The sequence below is a fragment of the Triticum dicoccoides genome, chromosome 1B, assembly GCF_002162155.2.
Source record: "Triticum dicoccoides isolate Atlit2015 ecotype Zavitan chromosome 1B, WEW_v2.0, whole genome shotgun sequence".
NCBI classification, from domain to species: domain Eukaryota; kingdom Viridiplantae; phylum Streptophyta; class Magnoliopsida; order Poales; family Poaceae; genus Triticum; species Triticum dicoccoides.
In genome coordinates this window covers 198,912,837-198,921,886 of record NC_041381.1, presented here as the reverse complement: position 1 = coordinate 198,921,886, position 9,050 = coordinate 198,912,837, and positions in this window count along the sequence as shown.

Here is a 9,050-nt window from a genome sequence, read left to right as displayed (position 1 = left end):
CAGTAGCTATGTGTTTGATCTCTCTCTCTCTCTCTCTCTCTCTCTCTCTCTCTCGTGTTCTCTCTATGGCACAATCTTGATGTATCGCGAGCTTTGCTATTATAGTTGGATCTTATGATGTTTCTCCCCCTCTACTCTCTTGTAATGAATTGAGTTTTCCTCTTGAAGTTATCTTATCGGGTTGAGTCTTTAAGGATTTGAGAACACTTGATGTATGTCTTGCCGTGCTTATCTGTGGTGACAATGGGATATCACGTGATCCACTTGATGTATGTTTTGGTGATCAACTTGCGGGTTCCGCCCATGAACCTATGCATAGGGGTTGGCACACGTTTTCGTCTTGACTCTCTGGTAGATACATTGGGGCACTCTTTGAAGTACTTTGTGTTGGTTGAATAGATGAATCTGAGATTGTGTGATGCATATCGTATAATCATGCCCACAGATACTTGAGGTGACAATGGAGTATCTAGGTGACATTAGGGTTTTTGTTGATTTGTGTCTTAAGGTGTTATTCTAGTAAGAACTCTTGAATAGATTGATCCGAAAGAATAACTTTGAGGTGGCTTCATACCCTACCATAATCTCTTCGTTTGTTCTCCGCTATTAGTGGCTTTGGAGTGACTCTTTGTTGCATGTTGAGGGATTGTTATATGATCTATCTATGTTATTATTGTTGAGAGAACATGCACTAGTGAAAGTATGAACCCGAGGCCTTGTTTCCTATCCTTGCAATACCATTTGTGCTCACTTTTATCATTAGTTACCTTGCTGTTTTTATTATTTCAGATTACAAATACTCATATCTACCATCCATATTGCACTTGTATCACCATCTCTTCACCGAACTGGTGCACCTGTACAATTTACCATTGTATTGGGTGTGTTGGGGACACAAGAGACTCTTTGTTATTTGGTTGCGGGTTGCTTAAGAGAGACCATCTTCATCCTACACCTCCCACGGATTGATAAACCTTAGGTCATCCACTTGAGGGAAATTTGCTACTGTCCTACAAACCTCTGCACTTGGAGGCCCAACAACGTCTACAAGAAGAAGGTTGTGTAGTAGACATCAACTTGCATCGCACACGGTTAAGCCAGTACCTGCACCATTTTTCTCACGCTGGTCACCCTATGGGACCTACTCACTCCTATCACGCACATTTGTTCCTTTAGAAACTGTGTGCGATGGGTGGTGTGTTGCCGCCTAGCCTTCAATGAGCACTAACACTAGTAGCGGGAAACAGATGGGAGAACAGGCGGGAAACCGATGAGAGGAGTGGCAGGAAACGGTAGCCTATTTAGAAAACGTACAAGAGAAGAAAGCGTGAGCTAGATGACGCATGCGCATAGTGCTTACCCATGTACTGCATGTGCTGTCGAAAGGGCCGAGGGTTACCATTCAATCTGGGAGCATCCAACGATGCAGACGTACAATCCATGGTGTTTGGGTTCTGGCCAATCAGAACGCACGACTTTCGTCTGGCCTTTTTATACTCTAATTGAGTTTCCTAGGCATTTAATGTCCATAATTAAAATCTGAACTTCAAATACATGCTCTAGTTCACCAAAATGGCTAGAAAAATTGTACATGAAAGTTGGCATGGTGTCACGTCATGACAGTTGGCATGGTGTCACATCATGGCGCATATATGTCGTGGTAAAAACATTGTCCAATTTGGGCCAAGCTTTATTACAAACCTCAAATGAACTCTGAAAAGATTGAGAGTTGGCATGGTATCATCATTTCATCCACATAGCATGTTCTAAAAAGTTGAGAGGGTTACGGCAAAAGCTGGATGCACTTCGCGTGCAAAATGGACAATCTCTTTTGAAGTATCAAGGTTTCGAACGAAAACTCATCTATTACAAAGGGATTTCACTTTTTTGAACTTATTTGAACTCCAGACTTTTTGTGTGTTCAAAATGCACCATTCAAAGCCACATCATCAATTTTCAACCCTTTCTGACTTCATTTGGTATTTTTGATGCATTTACTGATTTATTTTGAGCTAAATGACCCTGAAATTGAAAAGCACTTCAAATGAAGTCTAAAATGGTTGAAACTTGGCATGGTATCATCATTTCACCCGCATAGCATGTTCTAAAAAGTTGAGAGGGTTAAGGCAAAAACTGGATGCACTTCGTGTGCAAAATGGACAATCTCTTTCGAAGGCATGGTGTCATGTTATGGCACATATATGTCGTGGTAAAAACATCATCCAATTTGGGCCAAACTTTATTAGGAACCTCTTACAAATCAGAGCTTCTCTCAACAAGAAGCCTTGTGGTTCTGATAGGGAAACATGTTCCCCTTGTTGTCGAAACATAATGACGACCTCTTTTTGCCTTGTATTTTCTTCTATGGGCAACATGGAACTACATGATATCCATGCTAAAATTTAAACTTATTCAGGGTTTGTTTGGCCTTTTTATACACTAATTGAGTTTCCTAGACATTTAATGTCCATAATTGAAATCTGAACTACAAATACATGCTCAAGTTCACCAAAATGGCTAGAAAAATTGTACATGCATGTGTCCTTGGGTGCATGTTTAATTAGGTCCCATGCCAGGAATGGGAACGAATTACAACCGTACCGGCGTCCTGGCTCGTCCTCAAACATTTGGAATCTCGAGTTTTAAATCCCCATAAAATCCAAAACTCACCAGAAAGTCATCAAAGGGCATGGTCTCACGTCATAGGACATATATGTCATGGTAAAAATATTTCCAATTTGGGCCAAGCTTTATTACGAACCTTTTACAAATTGGAGCTTCTCTCAACAATAATCCTTGTGGTTCCGATAGGGAAAGGTGTTCTATCGGCGCTCTAGGAACAGGGGTCCCCAGACTTGCCTGCCAGCGGCCTGCGGCGTGGCTTAAGTGGTCGCCCAGTACGGCCCATCTTCATCAGCACGAGACTCAAGACCCTTGCGAGGGGCCAAGCCTCGCGGGGCGGACGACGCAAGGCTTCCTCAGGAACGGCCTCGCCGGGCAGGATCGTGAGGAGGCGGAGAGATCAAGGCAGGGTACCTCACGAGGTGCTCATGACGCCAGCCATGACGATCGAGACCAGGCGGGCGCCGGCCTGCGCAGTGTCCTTGTTTCCTCTTTGGTGCAAAGGGGCCAAGCACAGGCATGGAGTAGCAAGACCAGCAGAGCAGCAGGATGGAGGTCACCGTGGAGCCCAAGACAGCGTCATCACCAGTGCCTTTGGCAGCCGAAGACTAACTTTAGTCAGGATAACTTGTACGAGATGTTCCCATTCAAAATGGCCGTTGTTGCCGCCCTTCCCGCTCAATATTTGGGAAGAAGACCAGGGCCTCTATAAATAGGACTAGCCACCACAGAGGAAGGGGGACGGAATCATCGAGTGCTCATTAGAGAGAGATGCGATCGAACTCACCCAAGCAGTTCATCGCACCAGCTCAAGAGCACCTCTCGCGAGGCAGTTCTTCCTTGTACTACTCATCATCAGCCCCTGAGGCAATCCACCACACCACACACTAGAGTAGGGTATTACACCGCAACAGTGGCCCAAACTAGTATAAATCTCATGTCCCTTGTGTTGTTCATCGTTTTAGCTTAGATTCTCTCGAGACGATCGGGCGTAAGTCGGTAGGGGAAAGATCTTCGTGCGCACCCCAGAGTTCAAACCTCAAGGGTCTGCCGGAACCCAACATCCGACATTTGGCGCGCCAGGTAGGGGTGCGCCAGAGCTCTCCCTTCTGTCGACCTGTTCCCCATCAGCACCGCGCTCTGCCCTCATGGCAGCCAACACACTGCCTGCTCCGGCTGTCGACGCCGGCGCGGGAACCAGGGGGCTCCGAGCCCTGGCCCCCGCCTTGCGATAGGTGCGGTGGACGAACAAGTTCAAGCCGGACATGCCGTCGTGCTACGACGGCGCGGTCGACCTGCTGCCCTTCCTGCTAGCATATGAAGAAGCCGTCCTCAAGGCCAGAGGCGGCGACAAGGTCATGGTGAACTGGCTGCCCATGGCCCTCACCGGCGTCCCACGCATGTGGCTGCTCCACCTGCCAGCGGCGAGGAGCTGCGCAACCTCTTCCTCGCCCATCATGTCGCGCCGGCACCCCCAGTCATCGCAGCCATCCTGGGCTGATCGCAGGCACCACCTTTGAGCCTCCACGTCAAGCCATTCGTCCGCCAGATCGGCGCCGTCCTCAAGCACCGGGAAGCCCCCCGGGTTGGGTGGCACCCAAGGCTGATTTGACCTTCATCTCGGACGATCACCCCTCCAACACCGCCTGCTCGGGCGCGCTCCCGATGCTATGCACCCCCACCATCTGCCAGGTGGTCATCACCAGGACCCTCATCGACGGTGGTGCCGGCCTCAACGTGCTCTCGGTGGAGGCCTTCAGCCTCCTCCATGTGCCGCTAGAGCGGCTCCAGCCCAGCAAGCCATTCTCAGGCATTGGAGGCAGTTCCACCGGCTCCCTGGGGCAGATCCGCCTCCCGGTGACCTTCGGCACCCACGACAACTTCCGGACGGAGCTGGTCGACTTTGAAACCGCCCCCATTGGCCTCCCGTACAACGCCATCCTCGGCTACCCAGCCTTGGCCCAGTTCATGGCGGCGACTCACCCGGCGTACAACCTCATGAAGATGCCCGGGAGCAGCGACGTCCTTACCCTGTCCGGAGACACAAGGGATGCACTGCAGGCGCTCAAGCTCGCTTTCAAGATGACCGCGGTGGCGCAGCCCGCCAGCGCAGATACCCTCGAGCCCAAGGGGGCTGCATCGGCCAACAAGAAGCAGCTATTCACCCAAGACAAGGCGGAGATCAAGCAGGTACCGGTCGATGAGGATGGATCCTCTGGCGCCACCTTCACCATAGGCGCCAACCCTCGATCCTGAGCAGGAGGAGGCCTTGGTGAAGTTTCTGCATGCAAACAAGGAGGTGTTTGCATGGGAACCTGATCAGCCGGCAGGGGTCCCAAGGGATGTGATTGAACATCATCTCAACGTGTGCCCCAATGTGCACCCCGTGAAGCAGAAGGCAAGGGGACAGTCCACTGAAAAGCAGGCCTTCATCGTCCAAGAAACCCGCAAGTTAGAGGCAGCAGGCGTCATTCACGAGGTTCGGTATCCTGAATGGCTGACCAACCCAGTTGTTGTGCCAAAAAAGGGAGGAAAGGAATGCATGTGTGTCGACTTCACCAACCTTAACAAGGCCTGCCCATAGGATCCATTCCCGCTCCCTCGCATCGGCCAGATCGTCGATTCTACCGCCAAGTGTGACCTATTGTGCTTCCTGGATGCCTTCTCGGGCTATCACCAGATCAAGATGGCGGTAGAAGACGTGGAGGAAACAGCCTTCCTGACCCCGTGTGGAGTATACTGCTATACCTACATGCCATTCGGGTTGCGCAACGCAGGTGCGACCTTTCAGCGACTGATGCACATCGCCTTGGGCCGGCAGCTCGGGAGAAACGCCGAGGCCTACGTCGATGACATTGTGGTAAAGTCTTGGGAGGCAAAAACCCTGATACAGGACCTGGAAGAAACCTTCACGAGCCTCCGTGAAGTGGATCTGCGGCTCAACCCGGAGAAGTGCGTATTTGGAGTTCCCTTAGGCAAGCTTTTGGGCTTCCTCGTATCCCACAGGGGCATCGAGGCTAACCCAGAGAAGGTCAAGGTAGTCGAAGACATGAGTCCGCCGAAGACCCTCAGAGAAATGCAGAAGCTCACCGGGCGAGTAACCGCGTTGGGACGCTTCATCTCCAAGCTGGGGGAGCGAGAACTGCCATTCTTCAAGCTGATGAAGAAGAAGGGCCCGTTCGAATGGACTGAAGAGGCCGACAAGGCATTCCAAGATCTCAATAAGTACCTTACCAGCCCTCCGGTGATGGTAGCTCCGCGCCCTCAGGAGCCCTTGATGCTCTACCTTGCAGCCACACCCTACTCCGCCAGCGCAGCCCTGGTGGCAGTTAGGGAGGAGCGTCGGGCCAAGGCCTTGCCAGCCACGACCCCGGCCAGAGTGGAGCAGAGCCAAGAAGGCCTCGCGAAGACCACGACTGCAACAGATGGGGATCAGCCTCAGCAGGGGGACGCACCCGGAGCGGAGGAGGCCTCGCCAGGCGATCAAGCGCTGGGGGCTCCATCATCTCAGGAGGCACCTCAACCTCCGAAAGGCGCAGGCTGCGCCAGCACCCTCAACCTCGTCGAGCATCCTGTATACTTCGTCAGCACGGTGCTACGGGACCCAAGGGCGCGGTACCCCATGCCCCAAAAACTCCTCCTTGCGCTGTTAGTGGCTTCACGCAAGCTGCAGCACTACTTTCAAGGCCATCCCATCAAGGTCATCTCAGCATACCCCTTGGAAAGGGTACTCAGGAGCCCCAACTCAGCTAGAAGAGTCGCTGAATGGAACATCGAGTTGTAAGCATTTCAGCTGGAATTCAGCACGACTAGAGTCATCAAGGGAGCGCGCTTGCAGATTTCGTGGCAGAATGGGCAGAGGCACCAAGCTCAAAGCAGGCGAGGATCGGTCGCTTTCCCCAGGAAGTGAAGCATTGGATGGCTGGGTCATGTACTTCGACGGGGCGTACTCGTGGCACGGCGCGGGGTCTGGCGCGGTGCTCATATCTCCCACTCAGGACAAGCTTTACTATGCCGTGCAACTCTGCTCCCAGCATGGAGAGAAGTTCTCCAACAACATAGCAGAGTACGAGGGCCTGATAGCGGGCTTGAAAGCTGCAGCCGCCTTGGGGGTAAAGCGCCTCATCATCAAGGGCGATTCACAACTCCTCATCAATTTCTCCAACAAGGTGTACGAGCCGAAGGACGAACACATGGAAGCATATCTTGCGGAGGTCCACAGGATGGAGAAACAGTTTTGGGGGCTGGAGTTGCAACATGTGCCTCGCGGCACCAATCAAGAGGTTGATGACATCCCCAGGAGGGCGTACAGGCGCTTGCCTCAGGAGCCTGGCGTCTTCGAGGAACGACTCTTGAAACCTTCGGCGGCACCATCACTAGCGAGCACAGCACAGCCTCGGGAGGAGCTCCCTCAACCTCCTGCCTCGGGGGCCCCGGCCTGTGGCCCGACCTCAGGAGCGCACCTACCCCTAGAGCTGGAGCCTCAGGAGGGATGCTGGACTGTGGAGTTCAAGGATTACCTGATACAGGGGATTCTGCCAGAGAAGGAGGAGGACGCGGAATGCGTGGCGCGGCAGGCCACGGCCTACTGCATCCAAGATGGAGAGCTCTACCGGAAGTGGCCGAATGACGTTACTCTATGTTGCATCTCCAGGGAGCAAGGGAAAGAGCTACTGGTAGACATTCACGGTGGAGACTGCGAGAACCACTCGTCTTCGCGCACACTCGTTGGCAAGGCGTTTCGCAGCGGGTTCTATTGGCCAACAACACTCAATGACGCAATCGAGCTGGTGAAGGCTTGTGAAGACTGTCAATTCCACGCCAAGCAGATTCATCAGCCAGCTCAAGTCCTTCAGAGCATTCCCCTCTCGTGGCCGTTCGCTGTTTGGGGACTGGACATTCTTGGCTCATTTCCTCGGGCGCCAGGGGGCTACCGCTACCTCTACGTCACCATTGACAAGTTCACCAAGTGGGCAGAAGTGGAAGCTGTCCGCACCATCCCGGTTGGCTCAGCAATCAAGTTCATCAAGGGCCTCGTGAGCCGGTTTGGGGTACCTAATCGCATCATCCCCGACAACGGTTCGCAGTTCACCAACAATCTCTTCAAAACATATTGTGCTAACCTTGGAACGCAGATATGCTACGCTTCGGTGGCACACCCTCGGAGCAACGGCCAAGCTGAACTCGCCAACATGCAGGTCCTGAAAGGCCTCAAAACTCGGACCTTCAAGAAGAAGCTGGAGGCCTGTGACAGGGGCTGGCACGACGAGCTTCAGTCCGTACTATGGTCCATCCACACTACTGCTACCAAGTCGACCGGCGAAACCCCGTTCTTCCTCGTCTATGGTGCTGAGGCGGTCCTTCCTCACGAGGTCAGGCATCGCTCCGCGCGGTTCTTGGCTTTTGACGAAGCATAGTAGGACGCCATGCGGGGGGTGGACCTCGTGCTTGGGGAGGAGCGCCTCGGGAGGCTGTGCTTCGGGCTGCGAGATACCAACAAGCACTGCGGCGGTACCACTGCCGCAGCATCCGCCCAGGACCCTCGAGGTAGGTGACCTCGTGCTCAGACGGGTGCTCTCCAGGGAGGGGCTGCACAAGCTCTCTCCCATGTGGGAGGGCCCATTCAAGGTTGTTCATGTCTCTAGGCCTGGCGCCGCACGCTTGGAGACCCAGGAGGGGGTGCCCATCCCGAACGTGTGGAACATCCAGCACCTCCGGAAGTTCTACTCCTAAAGAAAGGCCCAGCGCCTATAAAGAAGGCCCAACGCTTGTGAAGCTAGACGAACCAAGAAAGGCCAGATGCCTGTGAAGAAGGCCAATGCCTGTGAAGCTCATCGCCCCAAGAAAGGCCCGGAGCCTGTGAAGAAGGCCAATGCCTGTGAAGCTCATCGCCCGAGAAAGGCCCGGAGCCTGTGAAGAAGGCCAATGCCTGTGAAGCTCAGTGCCTGTGACACTGTCATGTAATAATGAGTTGGGGTTGTACACGCCCCGGAGTCTCCGAAGAGCCGCCCTCAGGCCTCGGGGGCTCCCGCCCACGTCCAGTGGCAGCACTTAGCTCCGCGCTGGTGAGAAGACGTCGAAGACTAGATTAGGTGCCGGACGCGGCTTTTTCATTTTCTTTCTGCAGTTGTCTTGTTCGTCCCTATTTGGAGTTTCATTGGAGTTGCTTTTAGCATTATTGCCGTCCTTGACTTGTGACTCTCTGCCTTTTTCGCCTACTTGACTTGTTCTGTCTCACGCAAGTCTTGCGAGGGGGCTACGCGGGCGCCCTCGCGAGTGTTTTTTACCCCAGTTGTGTGAGGCTTTCCTATCCAAGTCCACTACGGGAGCACCCCTCCCAGTCCGTGCCCCACGGGCATCGCGACACAAACACAGGACCTGGGTCGGTTGCCCTCGCAACTAAAACCAGAAGTTACCTCTCCTAACCA